Below are 24,695 nucleotides of genomic sequence, written 5' to 3'. Positions count from 1 at the left end.
TACTTCGGTGATAAGGACAGCTTCCCTCTTAATGCTACTAATTTGGCACTGGTAGTTCTGAAACCTAATTGATACATTGAAGAGCAGAAAAGTAGGCATTGTTGATGATTATTTATTTCACAGAACAGAAAACCCTTATTTGTTGTTATAACTAAATGTCCCAATTACAGTTACAGGTTTATTAGGAATTATTACTGCCTTTTATATAAAAAGAAGAAAGGGTCCTTGTAGTAGATATTGATGAGAAAAACGGTATTCTTGTGCAACAGCAAATTGGTGGTAACACTATAGATAGTGCACTACATGGTAAGGTAAGAGATATAGCCAGAAGAGAGATAATGTGTAAATAACCCATATCTTGATAAGGAAGCAGTGTATAAATTATGATCCAAGCAAGAATGGAGACTAAATTATACTGAGCTAAAGGTTCTCCACTGTGAGCTTCCATCTTTGACTGACATGGGGGGTAGGCAAGGAGAATAATGGTGCCCTCAAAACTGGGAACAGTTTTAAGGGGGGGGAGAACCTAAATGGCTATTGACAGACTAATTAAACTTTATTAAGTGGAGGATGACAGGACAGTAGAGCCTGTATGTGTATACCGTAGATATCGCCACAGCACAGAAGAGTCCAAATGCGATATATCCTGCCCACTGCTACCACTTGATGAAATTCCTTTGATTTGTTTGTAGAATGAGTATACAAAAATAACTTGCTTGTTGTTTTGAAATATGTTGGCTTTAAGAATAAGGTAGGAATTTAATTTACATTCAAACTAATATAGTATAAGCAACAGTCTGTAACTGATCACTTTTTCGTTGACTCTGGGTTGGTTAGCATGTGATGTGGGCTACCCTCTGTGGGCAAACACAAGCTCTGCTGCTGTTTACTGTTGGCGGTGTTCCTGTAACAAAATAGGATGTTAGAGGAGCTAGTCGAAGGTGGCTTTGGAGAAACTGGATTCAAATGCTGTGTCCTGAGAGAAACTTGGCCATGACACTTTAATTATGCCAAGTTAGAGCTTGTTTAACTAATTTCCTCACATTTACCCCACTTGTGAAAGGAGTTAAAAGCATGCTTACTATGTGTATATTTTAAAAAGCCAACAGAGGCACTACTTTAAGTTGTGTGAGAAATACAAATGTGTTGGCTTTCTGTAGAGTCTAGAACTATGCTAGAATTACAGTATTTGTTCCATAGGAATGACACAGGTGGATTCTGACATATGACTATAGTACATTGTTGCTGAGATAGATTACATCAGAGTGTATATAACTTCGTGCACGGAGAGGGTTCATTCAGCTTTCGTGCAGAGCAACTTGAAGAGCTGCAGAACCTTGCAAAACCTGTTTCACCACAGATCATAATAAGAGAACAAGCATTGCAAAGCATTGAAGCCAGTCAGTTCAGTACAATGATAGGATTTACAGAAGAGATGCATGAAGAATTCATACTCTTGAGATTTTGTTTACCTCCCAGAACTAAATACAGAGGGTTAGATGCTCCAAACAGTTGCCATTTGTTACATTTATGAAATCTGGATACCTACGTATAAAGAAAAATAGCACCTTTCTAAAATCCCATTTCAAACCCATTTCAGTCAACAAGATGGCCAAGTTAGTTTGTTGCAGCAAAAACAGCAGAGTTCTTCAGTACTTTTAGACTAACAAGATTTATCTGGCATACGTTTTCATGGACTGCAGCTCACACACCTTCATATATATGGAGTGTAGTCTCAATAGACATTTACATAGTGACAGGGAAGACAGAAGACTGAGTTGAATGGAAATACAAGGGGTCAGGCATGTTGAGGGTCATTAAGTGTAACTGAGGGAACCTACGAATGACAGAGAAATAAATGGTGATTGTCAAGTCATTCATAGGTCAGTAATGGGTGACAGATCCATTAAAGCACAGCTAAGTAGATTAACAGGGGTGGAGAAGAGTCTTGGTTTAAGTTCTGTGCTACAGAAGAGTATGGCCCATAGTTCAATGGGTTTGTATACGTAACAGTCTTAATGTGAGGAGTGGGGTAGGGAGAACATGAAATAAGATACAGCAGTAGGGTAGTACCAGATAAATGGTCATTGATGAGCCTGTATATGTACATGGTAAGAAGCCTGTACCTTTCAGCCAAGAAAGATAGAGTTGGACCTCTTTATATATTCTTGGTCAGCTGTTTTCTTTTGGAGTCATTTTTCTGTCTGTCTTTGAAGTTTTTTTATTCAAGGATGGTAGCCCTGGTGGTGGAAGCAGACTGTCCTTGGAGTCCAAAGTGTTCTGCTCCTGGATTCTGAATGTTGCTATTTCCAATGTCTGCTTTATGTCTGTTCTTTTGTATAGAGACCGAACCATTTGTCTTACGTAAAATACTGTGGGCACCACTGGTGTATGACATATATATCACATGGGAAGATCAGGAGATACAGAAACACCTGAAGTTGTGATTTACATTTTACGGTCCTTTAATGACATTTCCTATGTAGATATGGAGGCAAAGTTAACATCTGCAGCACAGTCTGGTTTCTATGTCAGTGTCTTTGTTTCAAACGTTGCTGTCACCTGTAAGCACTGTATTATTTTCAGGTTGGCTGGCAAATGTAGCCTTCCAATGCAGAAGGTAAGTGTCACAGTGTGGAATGGGCTGTAAATCACTGATAACATACTTGAGTGATTTTAGCTGGGAAATGTAGATTACAACTAGCAGTGTTCTGTTGATATCCACACTGGGCTTATCCTGTAGAACAGTCGTTCTCAGCCTTGAGTCTTCAGATGTTCTTAGACTGCAACTCCCAGAAATCCTGGCCAGTGCAGCTAGTAGTGAAGGCTTCTGGGAGTTTTAGTCTAAGAACACCTGGGGACCCAAAGTTGGGAATCACTGGTGTAGAAGATTTTTTCTGGATATCAGTATAGCTGTCCTGATCTATTTTTTTTAGTTTACTCAGTGCATAACTAATAAATGCTTTGTTTTAAGTTTTTATGTTGTAGAGAATCTCTGTCAGATAGATTCACGAAGATCCAGTTGCATCGCATAGCTTGGCTGTAGACAACGAACAATGTAAAGTGTCTGAGGTGGAAGCTGGAGTCATGTAAAACTATTGGTTGGGGGGTATAAGGTGGTGCCTATCCAAGTATATAATATTTTACTCTCATTATCTTTCTACAGTAAATGCAGTATAGTTTTTTTTTTAAAGATTCATCCGGTAAGATGAAAATGTTAACAATATTATTGCATACCCTTCAAAGTCTAGTGAGTTCAAACTGAATTTTGATTATTTTGTAGTCTCCACCCTAAAAATGTTCACTGAAAAAATTATTCAGTTAACACCTTCATAAGTAATTCTCATTGACACATAAGTAATTCTCATTGACACATGAATGAAATGTTTTGGGGGCAGATTCTGTAGCCAAATCATTAAAATGAAGCATGACAAGAGTGATCAGAATTGCATGTAATTAGGAGAATGGGAAAATAAGTGAGGAGAAATATTTTATGGTTTCTTGCTCTTACGTATTTATGTATGAGAACAGGACAGGTGAAAATTACATCAGGCTATGTCCTAAAGTTTTATGGCATGGTTGTTGTTCATACCAGACAAGCATTCTTGAGCAGCATGTAAAACTCTTGCAAAGATTTGGTGGGTAGAAACTCCTCTTCAGGGAGCATCTTGGAATTTATCTTATATCTCTTCTAAGAATTACCAAGCAGTCTGTATCTCCCTCTCTTTCCCCCTATTGCATTCCTCTGAAGCTTGAGGCTTCTATTTGCATGTTGGGGGGAGACAACACTGCTACGAATAGCATCTTTTTGCCCTTTTCAGGCACTTTTTAAAAATTTAACTGGGAGACCTGGGGTAGGGGACTAAGTTAGTTTCTGCATGCAGAACAACTGCAAAATAACTTGTTATTTTGATCTCATGAAAATCTTCTTCTTCTTCTTCTTCTTCTTCTTCTTCTTCTTCTTCTAATGATAATAATGATAATGATAATGATAATAATAATAATTATTATTATTTTATTTTATTTTATTTTATTTTATTATTATTTTATTATTTTATTATTATTATTATTATTTTGGCTGGCAGCCTGACATCATGGGCTTGGGGTCTTTTATCCAGACCAATTTTCAAACTTTCTGCCTTAATCCCCAGTTTTATATCATGTTTTCCTAATGATGAATTCTGAAGAACTTCAAATGTCATCTTATTCATACCTTTTCTAGTCTCCCATAAAGGTGTTGCCCAACTTGGATATTTTTATATAAATGGATCAATGAGAGCTAAGGAGCTTTAAATAACAGTTTGTTTGTTCTTACTCAGAATTATAGCGGCAAAACTACAGAGCAAATAAGTGAAGAACATGACAGATAATGTTCATGGCTATATTTATGCCTTTATGGTATCAATTTACTCAAATAATCAAGATGTTTATTTGGGGATTAGTAAGACCAAACATTTATATTACTGTCAATAAAGTCAATAAAATGACTTCTAAGAGATACTATCTTGCACTATGAGTAGTATTTTTGAGTGCATGCATTTTTTAAAGATGAGTTAAGTTTCAGACACACTCCTCATTTTTTGTGTGTCTGGGTTGCTTACAATCTATATACTTACAATCTATATACTTTGCAATTTACTTTTATGTGTTCACAGTCACCAGTGAGAGAGTTCAGAGAATTCAGTTGCTTGACTTGTGTATAAGGTTTTAAACTGGAATGAACTTTAAAGAAAACACTGTGTGGCCATTGGAAGATCAAGTATAATTGCATAGTTTTGTAATAATAAAAAATGCATAGTTTTAAGAGAATGAGAAGTATAAATATGTAATCTTAAGATAAACACTATATAGACAACCATAAGGGAACTATATAGTCAGAAAGCCGTAAGGGAAATAAATGGCTGCATTTTAAGGAGAAGGTCATTCTGATTATTACTGTGCAGAAATATCTTCTGGAATTAAATATATTTTGCATTAAAATCAAAACATGCCAAAATCTCGTGGCAAGCACAGTGAACAGTAGACATTGTCTTATTTTTTTAAAAAAGTTTCCCATATTTTTTATGCGATTGGGCAAGATTGTTATTTAGTTAGGACTATAGTGTACTGCGATTGTAACTGTGATAATTCAGTAAAATTTTGTATTATGACCTCTATGATTCCTGATGGTTTACTTGATGCAGCCTGATATGCAAGCTACAGGAATCCAGAGGTGCTTGGAAGTAAGACTCTGCCTTTGAGGATTCCCAGGGCAGTCCCTTAGCTGTGAGAGACATGAATCTTTTAAGGGTAACAATTACTATCAGTCATTTTTGGGACACAGTGTTTCAACTAGAATGGCAAGCTGTCATAGCATTGTTCTTGAGAGCATTATTGGGAAGAAACATTGACGTCTCCCATTACGTACTTCTTAGTGAAATATTGGTTCCATCTTTGGAACAAACCAGTATCCTAAACAACTGCTTGAAGTTTGTAGAACATTCATTTTTTTTTCTGATGCTGTCAATCATGATTTCATTATTTGGGGCAAAACAAGAAATGTCTCAGTTAGAGACATTGGCTGGTATCTTGTTGCCTAGGTTATAAACTGTACAAGAGGACTTGACCCGTGGTGGCAGTTCTCAGTAATTTAAAATATCCACTTCCATGATAGCTACAGGTTCCCAACAATAAGGACTACGTAGGAGCTGCAGCTGCCTCAGAACAGAAGTACGGCATGTTTAAAAAAAAAATAATATCCTGGCTGATCTGTGTAATGTGGTGTATCTAGTGTAACAGGGTTTCAGTCCTGATACAGTGGTGACTTGTAAGAAATAAGGAGCAAAGGGAAAAATCTTGTTTAGATACTGAGACATAATTACACTGAACTGAACGTTTTGAGGTATGCATTTGAGAAATGTAATGAAAACAAAGCTGTCAGATTTTCACATTCCCACCTTTCAGTGCTTATTTTGGCTTGTGACTATGGGTAAATGTGCCTAGCTATTATGTATGGGCAAATAAAGACCACTGATTCCACTCCCTCTGCTGCTTCTTTAATACCATTGCCACTTTCTTCTAGTGCTGCATGATCCATCTGATCTGATAATCATTTCTTATTTCTGACCCTGGGGTACCTTTTCTTTGGAATGCTACATATGCAGGACCCACTTAAATTAAGCGATACTAAGTTGCTTAACCTGACTTTCAAATGAAGTGGGACATTGGTATTCGTATATAGATGCAAACAAATGAGAAGTAATTTTTTAAATAGCTGTACTCTAATGCTAATTTGTTGTTATGAATTTTCCTAAATATACAGATGTATCTATACATGCATTCATCTGTCTTTGCATTTTTAATTTCATAAGTGATAATGTCCTGGAAAAATACATTTTTCAGGAGAGATGTCTTTAAAGTTATGGCTGAGAGATTGGACCAGCAGGTGCTTTTCAACCTGAAAATAAGAACAGTGCCAAAGTAGACCATCTACCGTATTTTTCAGTTATAATACACACACTCCCCCACTTTTCTGACCCAAAATTTAAGAAAACTAAGCTTTGAGGATTCAGCCTCTGGGCTCAAAACGCTCAGGCAGGCTCCACCTCCAAGGAGGTGTGTTCCAATTGGTTTGTTCAGCATCAGCTGACATCAGTTCCATAAGGCTTGTAATTGGAGGAAGCTAAGTCTCCTGACTTTAGGAAGCCTGTTTACAGAGGCAAGGTATGTGCTGTTTTACTCTCTCCTCAGCTGTCTCAGCTTACTTCTGTGTATGAGATGCACCTCAATTTTTAGTGTAATGATTTTAGGAAAAAGTAATGTCTTATACACAAAAAATACGGTATATAGATTTGAATAATGCATTGTTGAAGAAAATGGAATATTAAGGGGTAAAATTGTACTGACAACAAAACAGCCAACTTGTACTTGTTTGTACTTAATAGGTGTCTTTGTGTAAATTTGCTTTTACAGTAATTTCATTGGCAGTAATGATTACTTGCAGAAAACAGAGAACACTTTTCTCAACAACTTTTGCACTGTGAAGTGTCTCACTGTTCAGTAGGGATGGAAGAGAACTATGAATTCACCAAAGTTGTAAAAGAAATTATCCAATTTGTGGTCTTACAATTAAATTATATTTCCATTTTCTGTCATCAGGAGGAAATTGCAAGAATCAGGTTCTTTTTTCTTTTGCAAATGATACCATATAATTGTGCAGTAAAAATCTGTATACTTTAAAAATGTGTTCAGGTGTGTGAGAAAAGCATGCTCATTACATAAAGTGTTTAAAAAGTAGTCAATGCGTATACAAAAATATGCTTGAAATTCACTGCAGGAAGAAAAAAGTTTCATAATGCAATAGAGAACATGGATGGTGCAGTAATACTATGGGTAACTGCATCTAAGAAATGCTATGAAAATAAAACTTGGATTTTTGCATTCACACCTTTCAGTGGTTTGTAAATATGGGTAAATGTGCTTGGCCGTTATGCAATTGCAAAAATAGAACACTGCTTCCACTCTTCTGCTGCTTCTTGAGTACTGGTGCCACTGTTCTAATGCTGCACAATCCACCTAATCAGATATAAGATTGAGAGAGCAAGTGGACAATGTTATGACTAAGGACGGACAGTGGCAATGTCTTCACATGGGTGAGGAAATCCCATGCTAGCAAGTCAGGCAAAAGAACCCTTTTTTTATTATTCATGTGTTTTTGTCGTCATTGATGTTTTAATTCACATTTATATGGCAGTATACGAGAACAATAATTTAAATCTAGAAATGGTGTGTTTAGAATTTTCTTGCTAGGCACATTTCATAGCCTCATGAAACCTCTCCCTCACTCTCAAAATTAAATGGGGAAAATCCAGTTTTAATCATTAGAAATTTCTAGGATTTTTGTTGAAGGGTTACCTCAAGCTTTGAGGCCTCAGTTGATAAAAGTCAGTTCTTATATTAATTTACATTTGTGAAGCCGAAGAAGCATTTACAGTTAAATTGGCCAGTTAATACATCATCCTCTCCCAATAATGACTTTTTAAAAATTAGGATATCTGAATTTATTATTTTAATTTAAAAGAAACTGAGCTTGGAGGATGCTGCAAACTGTTAACTTATTTTTTAAAATGATTATTTAAATCATATACAACAGAATAGCTCTGTTTTCTATTTTAATCTTCAGTGATATTGTTATCTTGTAATACAATGCTAACTTATGATTATATCTGCCATTAATGCCGTTAACAGTAAATGACAAATTTTATTACACTATATTAGGCTTATTTTTCCTCAGATATGCCCTGATTATAAATCTGGGGTAGTTAAAATGAAGGCACCGACACTGCACTGGTGTGGAGTGGCTATAATTAAAAAGAATCAAGCCCTTTGTGTTTTTGATACATTATACGATAGTATATATACATGCTATCTCCTGCAGAGAGCAGCTGTATTCCTTCTAACTGTTCTTCTGTTGAATGGAGAACCACTTTCTATATAGAGAGTGATAAAAACAATGGATTAATGCAAAGCTAGATCAAATTTCAGTAGAACTTCTAATGTTCACTACTTTTGCATTGGTCATAATTAAAAATATTACTAATGTATATATTTTGTTTTCTACAATCCAAATTTTGAATACCATATTTTTCCGTTTGTAAGATGACCCAAAGTATAAGATGACACCCCTTTCTAACCCCAAATTAGAAAAAGCAGGGATCAAATGGCTCCCTTTTTGCTAAGCCCTGTGCCTTGCCAAAAGGCAAGGAAAGCAGCTGTCGAAGTGACTGCTGCTTTTCCTTGCCTTTTCAGAAGTCATCCCTCCCCTTCCTTTCTGCTAAGCCCCGTGCCTTCGCAAAACACAGTGGTAAAGAGATGCCTTCAGTGTATAAAAAGACCCTAATTTATTTTCAAATTATTTAAGGAATAGGTGTCCTTTTATACACAGAAAAATATGGTAATTGTTACAACAATTAGCCCTCATACTATATATATATTATTCTATAGTCTACACAAGAAACTACAATTCATGTACCCTTTATGTACTCTTTAGGATTTTTTCACTAAAATTGAGCCACTTACCAAGCAGCAAATCCAATATAAATTATCAAACTGAGTTATAGTTCCAGATTTGTCAAAATTTACATTTTAATCTGAGCAGTATCAAACAGCAGGTATTATGACGCTATACACCATTTTAGCATCTTATTAGTGTATATCTCACTGTTCAAAGAGGTAATGCTTGATCAATAAAAGTCTCTTAGAAGAAATTAACTATTCCAGGTTTGAAAGCAGTGTGGGAAACAGTATGGGAACCAAAACGCTTGCTGGAAATTTTGGAATTTCTGATCAAATTCCCTTTTTACAATGCAGTAGAAATATAGAGGAGAATAGCTACAAGTGCCATCCTTTCTCATTTACTGGCACTTGAAATCTCAATAACTTGTTTTGAGATACTATAGGGGATAGAATAAAAAAATTGTGTATACTTCTTTCTTTGCTGTTCTCATATGTAGCAACTAACAGAACAAATCAACAGATTTGATCAGACTATTGCCACCAACTTAAAAAAAAGGGTAAGGAAAAACACTCAGCAAAAAGGTGGGGCTGCCTTTAAAATCAATGGGTAGGAGGAAAAATTGGTCAGGACTGGATAGGTAAATAGTCTCTGCAGTCGAGAGGAGTCCTCCCAGTCAAACAAACTACAGGCCAAATGGAAGGTTGCAAATAAAACTCCAATATGGACTACTCATTCCATTCAAGACTAGAGATCAAATTTGGAGACAGAAACAGTTATGATCTGTTTTGGTAAATATTAAAGAAACTACAGTATAGTTAAGCTTATTTGTCAGTGGTATTAGCCTCAGTGTGATGGTGTTGCATTTTTTTAAAAAAAATTCTACAAATCTCAGTGGGGGAAGATGCAGTGTTGTGTGAATAGCAGCCACTTATGGCTATTGCTACTTAATATATTACATTTAAAAAAATTAAAAAGAGAGAACCATCTTCCTGTTCAGGGTTAATGCAGTGTAGTCTCTATTGAAAATAGAGTATTTTTGTCTCTTTCTGAGGGTAAATGCTTGCAAGAAAGCAGCAGAAAGGCTTCTGAATAGTTCTTTAAGGGCTGACACAGAGTTGATGTTGTTTTCCAGAAAGGTTGTACTACTCTTGGGCTCTCCTCCATTAATAAGGATACTCTTCTAGTATCCTTATTAATGTAAAACAAAATTATTTCCACACAATAGGCCTCTTCATTTTGGGGAGCTGGACATTCCATAGCCAATATGTATATAGCAACAGAGATGTCATGATGAGGAGAGTCTAGATTTGTTTATATAGTAGCCAAGGTGACCTTTCCTTTTAAAAAGAATGTTGTCATTCTCTTTTCACAGCTATAGCAAGGACCAGTCAAATATGATAATTCCAGTTCCACTTCCCATTTTGAATATGGTCCTAAATATGCCCTAATCCCATAAAAATTATCATAGAATCATAGATTATGAAGGGACCTATAAGGCCAATGCCTGTTCAGTGGAGGAATTGAGATCAAAGCAGATCTGACAGATAGTCAAAGATGCTTCTCACTTCTAGTATTACTGACCCAATTATCCTCCATCTTGTTGCTGTGCATTAGGGTGTTTTTTTTTCTGTAGGCGTAGAATTTTGCATTTACTCCTGTTAAATTTCATTCTGTTGTTTTCAGACCAATGCTCAAGCCTATCATTTTTTTTAATTTTGTTCCAGTCTTCCAAGGTTTTAGCTGTTCCACAGAATTTTGTATCATTTGCAAATTTGAGAAATATTCCCTCTACCCCCTTGTTAGGCATCTTTCAGTCTCGAAAGACTATGGTAACGTGCTCTGTATGGAGGATTTGGAACAGCATCTAGTGTGGCTGAGGAGGCTGATTCGAGAGTGACAATCCCTTCCACACGCAAGACAAATCCAATCTGTCCCCTGTCCAGCTCCCTGATTTTGCTGCTTTTGTGACTTCCTCTTTGCCTCGGCCTGCTGGACAAGGGTCTCTTCAAATTGGGAGAGGCCATGATGCAACGCCTGCCTCCAAACATGAAGAACAGTGGACTCAGGACAGAGCCTTGTGATAACACATTCTCCCAAATGAGCTAAAATTTCCATCTTTAGAGCTGTAAAGGATGAAACCCCACCTCCTCCACCAAGTCCAGCATATCACTCAGATGTGCTAGACATGGGGTAGTACACCAATGAATACATGCTTGTAGCTTTCCCTGCACAGTACTTGGGTAGCTTCAGCACTCAGTCTGCTGGGTCCTGGATACTCCTAAAAGGATGTGAGTGTCTCTGAGAAGCAGTACATCTCTCCAAGGCATGCTCCAAGTGTAGCCAGATGCAGGAAGCCTCACTCTACATATGCTAGGCTCGCAGCGACAGCGAGGTGTAGCGGGTTCAACCCATGTATGCCCCTGTTTGGAATCTGGCCCCAGGAAAGGGTGTCCCTTGGTTTGCCTTTGCTAGTGGTGTGCCCAGCACTGATCTCTCCAACACCTCACCTCTCCTCACCTTCCCTTGTCAAGGCATACCCTGGCCTTCTCCAGGGGAACACAAAACTCCACCCAGTGTTCAGAGTCTGGATATCAACAGATGGTCCCTCAGCCCTCCTTGGGAGAGTTCAGCCATCGTGGTTTTCTTCTGGACCTCAAGCTCCACCATAGGGTCAGCGCAAGAGTTCTTGTTCTCTGATTCTGTCCCTTAAATTCCTCTGCCTCAGCACACACCTGCAAACCTTCAAGGGCATTGCTGGCCTCTCCTCCCCAGTCCAGAGGCAAACTGCAGGTATGTAGGCATGAGCTGGCTCATGCGGAGGTTGAAAGCCCACACTCCCCAGCAGGGATAGAGCTATCAGGCTTACAGTATCCCGTGATATTCTCGTTAGCAAACTAACTAGGTGTGGACTGGATAAAACAAGTGTCAAGTGGATATACAGTTGGTTACAAGCTTGTGCTCAGAGAGTGCTTATTACTGTAATGGTTTCTTCTCAAACTGGGAGGAGGTAACAAATAGGTTATCACAAGGCTCTGTCCTGAGTCCACTGTTCTTGGCTTAAGGAGACACTTTCTGTTATAAGCAAAGCAGACACTATGTGAGTTTCTGTAAAATAAAAATTTTATTTGACCATAACTGACCCTCTCAATGGAAAGCAGTGTGGGGGCACCCCACAGATACTTTGTCAAAGGCTTTGTTGAAGTCAAGATATAGCTACAGCATTCCCACCATCAAAGACAGAGGCTGGCTGATTAAAAAATGAGAATAACATTAGTTTGGTGAAATTTGTTCTTGACAAATCCATGTTGGCTTCTAGTTATTATTGAATTGTTTTCCAGGTGCTTTCAGAATGACTGCTTTATAATCTGCTCCAGAATGTTCCCTGGGATTGGTGTCAGGCTGATCAGTCTGTAGTTCTCCAATTCTTCGTCTTTGCGCTTTTTGAAGATAGGGACAATATTATCCCTCCTCCAATCATGTGGCACTTCACTCATCCTTTCTCTCTCTCTCTCTCTCTCTCTCTCTCTCTCTCTCTCTCTCTCTCACACACACACACACACACACACACACACACACACACACACACACACACTCAACCATGTACATGTTCCTTTTCAACTGTGTTCTATGCTCCACATGTGAATAAAGATGTGTACTGAATTTTTGTGTGGTTAGTGTGTTTGTCATAATTACCTCTAAACACATAGCCATTTTTATTTTGAAGTATGCATTCTTTGTATTATAACATCTTCATTCTGCTGTCATAACCATCTTTGTGATGTGGACACTTTCCATTCAAGGACAGCTTATTCTGTAGGTTCAGTTTATTAAGTCTTGCATTATTTTCACCTCTATTATGTATTCAAGTAACTACATGGAACAGAATACCCTGATGTAGCATAACATACCATCATTCACACTCTTCATAGTAGTACTATATTCTACTTAAGCATAAGTATGCTGCAGATGGGTAAAAAAAGATATGTAGCTATCTCACTATGTGCACTTTGTGTGTGTGTGTGTGTGTGTGTGTGTGTGTGTTGCAAGCAGAAGATAGATAGCATTGTGCAATACAGTATATGTGTACTTTATGTATGGAGAGGGTGTGGAATTGAATTTTGTTTCCTCCTAAGGTCTGAGGAAGTCATATAAATGGCCTGTTTTTATAGTCTTTACACCAGGTCAGCAGCAGTGCTCTTATATTTTTGAAGCAATCGTCGAACATAGCCAGTGGTGAGGAATCATAGGAGTTGTTGCTCAAAAACCTGTGAAGAGCCACAAGTGCTCACTTCTGATCCACAGAGTACATGAGTGGAGGGAAATCTTATTTAAAAATAATTTCAGAGGTTGAGTACAATTGTGTTGGTGTCTGTTACAAATCCCCTCAGCTAAATGCATGCTCCCTTAAAATTTGCCCTGAGAAGCTGGGCAAATAGGTTTTCAGGAACTGTGGAGAACTAAGGTGCGGAAGGAGAGAGAAAGAGAAGAAAGCCACGTTAAGCTGATGAATATATGCCAGCACAACTTTGGATTTATACCTTTGTTTCTGAAAATAATAATTAGAAATATTGGTAATTAGTTATTTGCTTTTTTCTTACAATTTATTATTTTCTTTTTCACAGTTACACGTTTTCATCGGCCGCTGACTCTGGACTCTTTTCCACTTTATATTGATTGGACAACCTCTGTGAGGCCTCCTAAGAAGTGTGTGGGTTATTCACCACTTTGGTAAGTGGTATCAGCTTTGTGACTTAGCTTCATTAATTCTTCATATTGTTTCTCCATAAGCATTTATTATCTTTCCTATTTTCTGCAGGAAATTACATTAAGAAATAATAAATCTTTTTTGCTTTGGGGAAAAATACCTAAAAGCAAGCAGTGTTTTCCAACCCTGTGCTCACACATGGGAGTCTGTTTAAACTTTATTAAATGATTTGTTTGAAGGGGGGAAATATATGTTGTAGTTTTATATTCTTAAATGTGTCCATCCTAAAAGCATGTGCTTGCATTAGATGTGTCTTTGAGAAGTCTATTCCCAACAAATTTTTGGAATACCTGGAGGGGGTACTGATTGGAGGTGGAAAAAAATTTGCAGATATAGCCTTTGGACCCCATATTGCCCACCACAATCAACAGTGTATAGAAGCTAAAGCTGTCAGTCATAAAAATATACTACCCTTCTCTTTGTCATCTCTTCCTTCCCTCATGTTTCTCTTACACAGATTGTGTATACACAGCTTTCAATAGTGTGTGTCTTATTTGCCTCCACATGTCTATGGTTCTTCCAGGATTGCTAATGACATTATATGAATGTTCAGATTTGGTCCACTTCAGAGGTTCTGTGCTTCAGTTTGTACATCTTGTAGCTCTTTGAATTCCTTAGATTCACTTTAGGATCTGGTCAAACCTGAGCATATTCTGTCTAGAAAAGCCAGATCAGTCAGATTTAATTCCAGAAGAGGACGATTCTCAAAAACGGGGAGAAGGGGAGAAACAGGATGGTCAAATGTCTTCTGAGAGCTTGAAGGTTATTACTACAGTCCACTATAATGCACGCTTCAATGAAATATGTATCATATAATTAAAAGGGCTCAAATAAGTTCAGCTGGTTAATGAGTAATAAATGGCAAATAGTTCCTCCAAAACATAATTCCTCCAAAAAAATAATATTCTTGTTCAAATCAAGGGATGTGGTGGTGCTGGGGGTTAAACTGCAAAGCCTCTGGGCTGCAAGGCCAAAAGATCAGCAGCTCAAATCCATCCAACAGAGTGAGCTCCCATCACTTGTCCCAGCTCCTGCCAACCTAGCAGTTTGAAAGCATGTAAAATGCGAGTAGATAAATAGGTACTACCACGGTGGGAAGGTAACAGTGTTCCTTGTCTAGTCACACTGGCCACGTGATCATGGAAAAACTGTCTACAGACAAACGCTGGCTCTACGGCTTGGAAATGGGGATGATCACTGCCCCTAGAGTTGGACACAACTGGACAATTTGTCAAGGGAAACCTTTATCGTTCACCTTTGTTGAAAGCACCATTGATACTTTTGGTGACTGAACAGGTTTACCTTCAGCAGGAGTCTTATCTGATTATATATTGATGGCCAGAGACGAAGTGCTAGGTAAAAGTTCCGAATTGGATGATTTGAGAGACAGAAAGTCTGCCGTTCCAGCCACTGAGTTTACTGGAGGAAGTAAGGGTAGCTGTCACAGTATTTAGTTGCTGATTTAATTTGCCTTTAACATGGTCTCATCTGCCTCCAGGCTTATAGCGGGAGATGCAGAGTTGGATTCCAAGTTAGGTAAATTGGAAGGCAGGAAATCCATAGTTACTGTATGTAAATTTAGGTCCCCAGATTCTGGTGGGGAAATAAGGCCGTAAATGGCACTTCAGTTGACTTGATCTGTGCCTTCGATAGCTTTCTTGTCTGATTTGGAGTGGTTTTTATCCTTCCATTTTCTTTATCCTATACCTCCAGCAGCTGGAACAGACTCTTAGAATTGAAATTACAATGTGGAGGAGTCTGCTTATTTAGCTTCCTCTTGGATGGTTTATATTTTCTATTTTGGCACTTCTGATTTTGGGTTTTTTGTTTGGCCGTCTTACTCTTTTTTCCTTCCAATCCTCTCTTTCTTTTCTTTTCATCTTTATGAAGGTGGGATCCTGGCTCTTCAGGTTTGTTCAATACCTTCTCACTTAAGTCAGAGGCCTCTAGTGCGACATCTGAAAAATTGACTTGAGTACTGACATTAAGTTGTACATCAGCAGTTAGATGAGGTATTTTACAGGAGTCACATTTTGTTGTGATTGGAATGCTGGTTAGAGCTGGATTCAAGGGTGGATTCAATATCATGCTAATTGATTCATGGTTAATTTGCTTAAGTTCTTCAATTTGTTGTTTGATAGCTGAAATATCTCATAAGAGGATTTGTATTGTATTTGCAAATAGCATGTTTTGTGTCCCCATTACATCAAAACAGACTGAATCCAGTGAGCATGTTTTGATTTAGACAGAAAAGCCGTTATTTTAGTCTGTTTAAAAACTTGACTCTTGGATTTTACTGGTTGTTGCAGATAAATGGGAGAGAGTCCTAGATCTTTATAATTTTTCCTCATGTGCACCATTCCCCCTCCTTTTTTCACAAACAAGCCCAAAACCGGCAGAAGTAAGATACGTAGAACAGATTCAATGGGGTCAGCAGGTGTGAGATCTCACATTGACCACTTCTCGAATTGTTGTCCTGTAACAGCAAAATCTGTAGACTAAATAGTCCTGAGTATGATGTCAGTGCACACAATTGCCTGCTGTCTGGATCATGCAGAGCATAGCTTAATCAGTGGAATTAGGCACTTGCATGCAGTAAGAAAGCTAAACCTTTTCTTTTCATCATCTCTAATGCAAGTGAAGCAAAATAACATTTTTATCGCTCAGATGTCAGTAGGAATCTCTTCACAACAGTATTGGGCAGGGACTCCATTGCCAACCCGAGTTGTTCACATGGACTTCACCAATGATGCCCAAAAAAAACCCCAGCATAAAATAGAAGATATCCTGGCAACCATTCTATGTACGTTCGGGGTTGAAGAAGAAAACAGCAGCAGAAACAACAGCTGTCTCACTCAGTCACTTGCATACAGTAAGAAAGCAGGGAGAAAAAAGAAAAAGTCCAACCTGAAGATAAATTCTCACTGTATTCACAAAGGCTTTCACGGCCGAGATCTAATGGTTGTTGTGGGTTTTTCGGGCTCTTTGGCCGTGTTCTGAAGGTTGTTCTTCCTAACGTTTCGCCAGTCTCTGTGGCTGGCATCTTCAGAGGACAGCACTCTGTGCTCTGCTCTTCAGAGTGCTGTCCTCTGAAGATGCTGGCCATAGAGACTGGCGAAACGTTGGGAAGAACAACCTTCAGAATACGGCCAAAGAGCCCGAAAAACCCACAACAACCAATAAATTCTCACTATTGACTCGGGGCAGAATAGGTAGGAATAACAATTCAGGGCAGCAGGGCAGCAGTTCAAAGATCAAAGACTCGTCAAGTTTCCATACATTTAGCGGGACTACAGTGGGGTCTCTACTTAAGAACGTCCCTACTTAAGAACAATCCAACTTAAGAACAGCTCCATTTGCTAAATTTTGCTTCTACTTGAGAACAGAAATCCAAGATAAGAACAGGAAAAAAAAACTTTCCTGCTCTTTTTTTAACCTTAGGTCAACTTAGGTTAAAAAAAAATTCTCCCCCTAGTGGTAGAGTACTATTAACCAGCTTTGCATTAGTTCCTATGGGAACTAATGCTTCAATGTACGAACGCACCTCTACATAACAAAAAAACAGCCAGAACGGATTAATTGGTTTTCAGTCCATTCCTATGGGAAATTTTGCTTCAACTTAAGAATGTTTCAACTTAAGAACACCATTCCAAAACGGATTAAGTTCTTAAGTAGAGGTTCCACTGTAGTTTCTATGGACGGAAAAGAGCAGATACGGATTAAATGGTTTTCAATGCATTCCTATGGGAAATGCAGATTCAACATAAGAACTTTTCAACTTGAGAACCACCTTCCAATACGGATTAAGTTCTTAAGTAGAGACCCCACTGTACTATAGTTCAATCTGCAATGCTAAGTAACAGGATTTTAGTCTTTGCCACTTTTTTTTACTGAAACAAGATTTTTGTTCTGTGGATGGCAGGAAAAAAAATACTGATACCATCAGTACAAATCAGGAGGTTAACAGAGAACAAATGGTCCATCCGGAATACCTGTAGCTTCAGGTTCTCCAACTTAGTATTTGAAGTAGCACTGGCAGGTTGTATTCCTACACCAATCTAAATCTTTCGTCAAAAGACATGCAATAATTAAAGAAAGGGTAAGAGAGGATGCAGAGCTCTTTGAAAGGATCTTGAGTGTGTGGGCAACCAAAGAGCAGATGATATTTAATCTAAGTGCAAAGTGATGCACGCTTTGGAACCAAGACCTTTTCCTGTTTAGTCACTGACAGGCAATTTATGCTCATCAACACTGATGTAAATTAGGAGTTTGCCTCTCTGCAGTTTTTTTTTTTTTTTTTTTTTTTGGAGGAGAGGAAAACTCCTTTTGAATAGCACTTAACTTTTGAAAAATAGTCATCCTCTTCTGACTACAAGCAATTTCACATATTCTTGATGTTACAGCAGATGCATGTGAGTTATTTGCTGTAAAGACCGAACAACAAATAAATATTATAAACAAAAGGATTAATTGAAAAAAAATGCCTATAGCAAACAGGCTGTTGTATAAGAAATAAACAGTTATTACAAAAATCTGATACTTTTTCCCCCTTTAAGAATATGGTTTGCTTTAATTGTTTTTTGTTCTGTCTCCTTAGTAACAGAGACATCTGCTTATGTTCTCTTAGGCATTAAATTCAAACTAGTTGCTTCAAAATAATGTAAATGATTTCCATGAGTAGTGGTGTTAATGTATGAGAGCCAGCTGCACCAGTTTCTTGAGATGTGTCATCTAGCTACAGTGACACATGCCTTAATAACATCCTCTTTGGAGTACTGTAAGACACTCTGTGTGGGGCTGCCTTCGAGGAGAATTAGAAAACTTGAACAATAAAATGCACCCTCAAAATGGCTTTCCCCCCTCACAGGGAGCAGGGACCTATTGTCATGGTCCGCCCTCGAAGGCTATTGGATCCGGTTGGATTCCAGGATGCCATGAGAGGTGTCACAGCTGACCTGGCTGGTGCTCCTGTCGAGGCTCTGGTTGACGGCTGGTTCGCAGCCACAGCTAGGGCTGTAGACATGATCGCTCCTAAACGCCCTCTCCACCGTAGAGACCGCCCGGCTCCCTGGTTCAACCAGGATCTCCGGGCGTTGAAGCGGGTCAGGAGACGGCTAGAGCGCAAATGGAGAAAGGATCCGACGGATTTTAATTGGATAGCTGTTAAGGTCTAGGTAAAGGCCAAGGTAAAGGCTGCCAGTCAAGCATACTTCGCTAACCGTATAAGCGAAGCGTCCAACCAGCAGGCGGAGTTATTCCGTATAGTACGCGACCTATCCAGAGTTGGTCTGGGTAATGGGCCTCCCCCTAGTTTTTCTCCAGACCAATTTGCAGCATTTTTAAAATCAAAAGTGGAGGCCATCCGCCGGGACCTCTCTCCTTTTTTGAACACAGTGAGTCGAGAAGAGATGTCCACCGCTCCGTCTTGCACGGTGATTCTTGACTCCTTTCAGCCTGTCACGCCTGACTCTGTGGCCAGGGTGCTTGATCGCTGTCGTGCCACCACCTCCTCCTTGGACCCTTGCCTGGCCTGGCTAATTAAATCAGCTAGGCCTTCTAAACGGAATGGGCCACGGCTATAATTAATGGGTCTTTCCTTGAGGGCAGATTTCCATCCGCCCTGAAGGACACACTCATTAGGCCCATTAGGAAGAAATCTAGTTTGGCGGCGGACGAAATTGGCAACTATAGGCCCGTCGCCAACGTTTCTTTCCTAAGCAAGCTGGTCGAGAGGGTGGTGGCCGATCAGCTCCAGGCGCTCCTGGATGAAACAGATGCCCTGGATCCATTTCAGTCAGGCTTCAGGCCGCGCCATGGTACAGAGACGGCATTGGTCGCCCTGTATGATGACCTACTGAGGGAGGCAGACAGGGGCAAAGTGTCTCTGCTGGTCCTCCTCGATATCTCAGTGGCCTTTGATACCATTGACCACGGTATCCTCCCGGGGAGGCTCTCCGAGTTGGGAATAGGTGGCTTGGCATTGGCCTGGCTCCGTTCCTTCTTGGAGGACCACCCCCAGAGAGTGCAGCTTGGGGAGAATGTCTCAGCCCCGTGGAGCCTCAATTGTGGGGTTCCAAAGGGATCGATTATCTCACCAATGCTGTTCAACATCTATATGAGGCCGCTGGGTGGGGTCATCAGGGGGTGTGGAGCCCGGTGTCACCAGTAGGCCGATGATGCTCAGCTCTACATCTCTTTTCCACCTACCGCAGGAGATGCCGTTCTGTCCCTCCAGCGCTGCCTGGGGACTGTACTGCAATGGATGCAGGAGAACGGGCTGAGGCTGAACTCGGACAAGACGGAGGTACTGAGGGTGGGCGCCCCCACAGTTGGGGGTCTGGGAAACTCCCTCACTTTTGGGGGGGTGACTCTTCCCCCCAAGGATGGGGTCCGCAGCTTGAGGATCCATCTGGACCCGGCGCTCACTATAGAATCCCAGGTGGCATCGGTGGTCCGTACCGCCTTCTTTCACCTCAGGCGGATAGCCCAGCTGCGGTCTTACCTTGATGGGGGGGGCGCTCACTACCTTGATGCATGCGCTCGTAATCTCGAGATTAGACCACTGCAATGCGCTCTACATGGGGCTACCTTTGAGGCAGCTGCGGAAATTACAGGTGGTGCAGAATGCGGCGGCCAGATTACTTAGTGGAGTGAAAAAATTCCAACATATTTCACCCACTCTGGCCGCATTGCATTGGCTGCCCATCCGATTCCGCATCGACTTCAAAGTGTTGATGCTTACCTGTAAAGCCCTAAACGGTTTAGGGCCTCGATACTTGGCGGAACGCCTACTTCCACCAAGATCTACCCATGTCACACGTGCGAGCCAGGAGGTGAGGCTGAGGAGCCTAACGCTGAGGGAGGCCCGGAAGAAAAAGACAAGAAATCGGGCCTTCTCGGCGGTGGCTCCTCGCCTCTGGAACAACTTACCTCCTGAGATTCGCGGGGCTCCCTTGCTGGGTACCTTTAAGAAGCAATTAAAGACTTGGATGTTTCGGCAGGCCTTCCCATCACATAACTCATGACCCCTTCTTTTCTCCCTTACTGTTTTATATTTTGTGTTTTGTGCATCGTAATGTAGTGTTTTTTGATTTAGAATTGTCTATTTACATTTTTATTGTATCATTTTGATTGTTAGCCGCCTAGAGTGGTCCTCGTCCGACCAGATAGGCGGGATATAAAATAAATAAATAAATAAATAAATAAATAAATAAATAAATAAATAAATAAATAAATAAATAAATAAATAAATAAATAAATAAATAAACTCCAAAGTGCTGCAGCCATATTATTGACTGGGAATGTTTACAAGGTGTATATAATTTCTTTGTTAAGATAACTCTGTTACTGGCCTGCTTCTTAGCCCAGTCTGAAGTGCTGGTTATGATAAAGTCTTGTATGACTTGGATCCAAGCCATCTGATGTATTGCAACTCCTTACATAGCCTTCTCAAGTGTTGTTATCTTCTAGGGAGGTGCTTCTTTCAGTCCCACAAATATCACAGGCATATCTGCTGAGTGCTGTTTTGGTGGCGAAATCCAGGATTGTGATAGTCTTGTCCACATGAGACTAGGTGTTTCTCTTCTGCTGTCTGTTCATGGGCATGTGAAGACCACCTCCTTTCTCCACATGTTTGGCAACTGTGGAGAAAGGAGGAGTGAAATATAAGCATTTAACTAACTAACTAACTAACTAACTAACTAACTAACTAACTAACTAACTAACTAACTAACTAACTAACTAACTAACTAACTAACTAACTAACTAACTAACTAAGTTATAAATGAAATAAATAAATAAATAAGATTTGAATTGCTCTGATATTTATTGGACATCTCCAGTATCAGTATGCATTTTACTGTGGTACACAAATGGAACAGATTCGTCATTGCTTCTGATTTAGTAACTGGTTATATTTTTGTAGACGTTTACCATATAGCTAGAAAATATTCACCTTCAAAGACTTGAATATCAGAAGATTAAACCCCATATGCAACTATAAGAAGGAACTATTCAGAAATTTAAGGCTGCCAGAATAAATCACACCTGGGAGATGCTTTATTTATTTATTTATTTATTTATTTATTTATTTATTTATTTATTTATTTATTTATTTATTTATTTATTTATTTATTTATTTATTTATTTATTTAGTAAACTAACTTCCAGTGTTGAACTAAAGAAACAGAAACTACCCTTTAGTAAAAAGTGATTTGGTACAACACACACAAAATGGTTAAGGGGTTGCAAACATAAGTAGCAAGAACCTCATGAGAGGTCCAGAAATGAGAGACAAAAGGCTGTTCCTTTCCTCTTGGTCTGCTGATTCTTGAAGACTACTAGCTGGTTGGTTGTAGAAGCAGTGGAAGATGTTTGGGCAAGGACCTACCAGTACCTTCACAGCATGCTTGTTGCTTAGCAGCTAGAGAAAGAGAAATCACTGACTTGAAGCACAACTACTAAGAATCCCAGTATTCTCAATTAGAAATGTACAGGATATGTGAAGTAGTAATCAAGTGTTCAATTAGGTTTCTGGCTGCGGAGCCAAAGGTTGAGAGTTCAAAACCCTGCTGTGCTTTCTTGACAGGGACTGGAATCTGTGATCCATAGGGTCCCTTCCAACTCTGCAGTTCCAATATTATTAATATGGCAATGTGCATGCAAGAGTTTCAGTCATGTTTTGAGAGGTTTGTTTTTTTGAACAAATTATTTACAGTAATGAAGCAATACTTTTGTGAAAGAAATTATTTTTAGTTTTCTGCTTAGCCAATGACAAACACTAAGGAGAATACAGTATATACATATACAGTATATACTGTATATATATATATATATATATATACACACATATACTGTATAGATATGTGTGGATAAATTGCAAAATACAGATATATATTTGATAAATGTGGTGAAAAATACGTATGCGTGGTAAAGAATTCTGTAATTTCTTTGCAGAATGTTTAATAAAGGCTGTTACAAATATGCCTTCTCCTTTGCATTTGAATTCTGCATATTATGATGAACTGAAATTACTGCATGACATGTAAGAGTTAACCCTTAACAGGGTTACTCTTGCCTGATTACAGTACAAGCAGATTCGGAATATTTTCAGTTGTTCGTGGTTTCTCCTACTATTTGTGGGGGGACCAAGAATGTCTGTCCAACTCCATTGTGCTTCCAGTTGAAAACTAAAGTGGAAATAAGCCACTCCCATTCACTGTATTCAAATAGCATTATATCCGTAAAGCACATCAGAACTGTACCCCCTCTAAATGCTGTCTTCAGTATGCTACCTGTATCTATCCAGCAATGTAAGAATCTATAATAAAGCATTTGTTCTGCATAACCTACTATTTTATAGCATTCTTTGAATTTACCAGTGTAGAGGAGGACATGAAAAAAACTCAGATCTTTTTCATCCGCCAAAAGCAATAGTATGTTTGACAACACACATTTGTCTGCAAAATGCAATGCAATATCTGATGAAATATGCTTTGTCAATAAAATAAATAGCCAAAGAAAATGTAATCCTTACTGAAAATGCATTTAGCTTTCCCCCTGAAATAAGCTCTCTCTACAAAGTGCATTTTGTTCTTAGAATTATTTTGGATTTGAAGTCTGTCAAAATCTGTAGATAAAATACAGTATGCTTATGTTTTGTCATGCAAATATTTCCATTTCTGTATTATAAACCTGTTTTTATTGCTTCTTAAAAATTATTTAAGTGAAAGAGCGGTCAAAATATAAGCATACCTTTTGTGTTTGTGTTCATTTAATTGAAATGACAACGCCACACTTTTAATTAAAGATGAAAGAAGGCACTCTTTTAATCAGAGATCTTCTGACAAAGTATTTTAGAGAGCAATCCTAATCCCCAGATGTCCCCTGCTGCAACAGGTTAGGATTGAAAGGCCTCTGCTGTGTTCGTGGAACAGCTACAGTAATTTGGCAGCAGTGTGTAGTCTTGGGGTGGGCTTTTCTGAGAACACAGCAATAGTTATTGAGAGCCACCTTTAGATGTATTGAATCCTGTTCTCCTGACAAGGCTCAATTTAACTCTACTAGCTATGCAACTGGCCTATTTAATAGACAATTAATGTCATATCTTTATAGTATTTCACTGCATAATACTAATAACTGTCTAATGAAAGAGGTTTTAGTCTTCACAGTACGTAGTTATTTATGTGCTGTCAAGTTGAACTGAATTAAAACAACTCCAGTAGGGCTTTCAAGGTAATTGAGATATTTAAGGATTGGTCCCACTCCCACACCCCCAAGAGAGTTTTCATGGCCATGTGGGGATTTGAACCCTGGTCTCCAGAGTCCCAGTCCATCAGTCTACCCAATACCCCAGTCTTACAATCATACTTGTAAAAAGATCCATTTTTGGGGATAAATAGTTTTTCAGTGGTTCTAAATTTAAGAAAATTGAGTCAATATGGAATGTCTTAAATGGCACAGAGAGACTGCCTTGACATTTGAATTTATGTTGTCAAAAAAAGAGAGAACATATTGGGAGCAGTTATACACCAGAGAAACATTTTTCTCCTCAGTATCCCCATGAAGTCAACAAAAGAGTGGGAGAAGCTGTAATGGGATACAATCTCAAAAATGATAGAATGATTTCAATACGAATCCAAGGCAGAACTTTCAACATCACAATAATCCAAGTTTATGCACCAACCACCAATGCTAAAGAAGCTGAAATTGACCGATCTATGAAGACTTGCAACACCTTCTAGAACTGACACCAAAGAACGATGTTCTTCTCATTACAGGGGATTGGAATGCTAAAGTAGGGAGTCAAGAGATAAAAGAACAACTTGGAGTTCAGAGCGAAGCAGGGCAAAGGCTAATAGAGTTTTGTCAAGAGAACAAGCTGGTCATCACAAACGCTCTTTTCCAACAACACAAGAGGCGACTCTACACATGGGA

General features: G+C 39.0%; 1 protein-coding gene across 8 annotated transcripts in view; it reads left to right on the top strand.

Annotated features, from left to right (window-relative positions):
• TENM2 (teneurin transmembrane protein 2) overlaps positions 1–24,695 on the top strand; it is a 1,058,578-nt gene that overhangs the window by 62,501 nt on the left and 971,382 nt on the right. For all 8 annotated transcript variants that reach the window (XM_078385828.1, XM_078385826.1, XM_078385824.1 and 5 more), the window contains exon 2: positions 13,618–13,723. The gene's annotated coding sequence lies outside the window, so the exon portion shown is untranslated. The remainder of the gene's footprint in view (positions 1–13,617; positions 13,724–24,695) is intronic.

The sequence above is a fragment of the Pogona vitticeps genome, chromosome 2 (assembly GCF_051106095.1).
Source record: "Pogona vitticeps strain Pit_001003342236 chromosome 2, PviZW2.1, whole genome shotgun sequence".
Classification (NCBI taxonomy): domain Eukaryota; kingdom Metazoa; phylum Chordata; class Lepidosauria; order Squamata; family Agamidae; genus Pogona; species Pogona vitticeps.
Note: the sequence above shows the minus strand (reverse complement) of the source record. Positions and strands in the feature narration are given on the sequence as shown.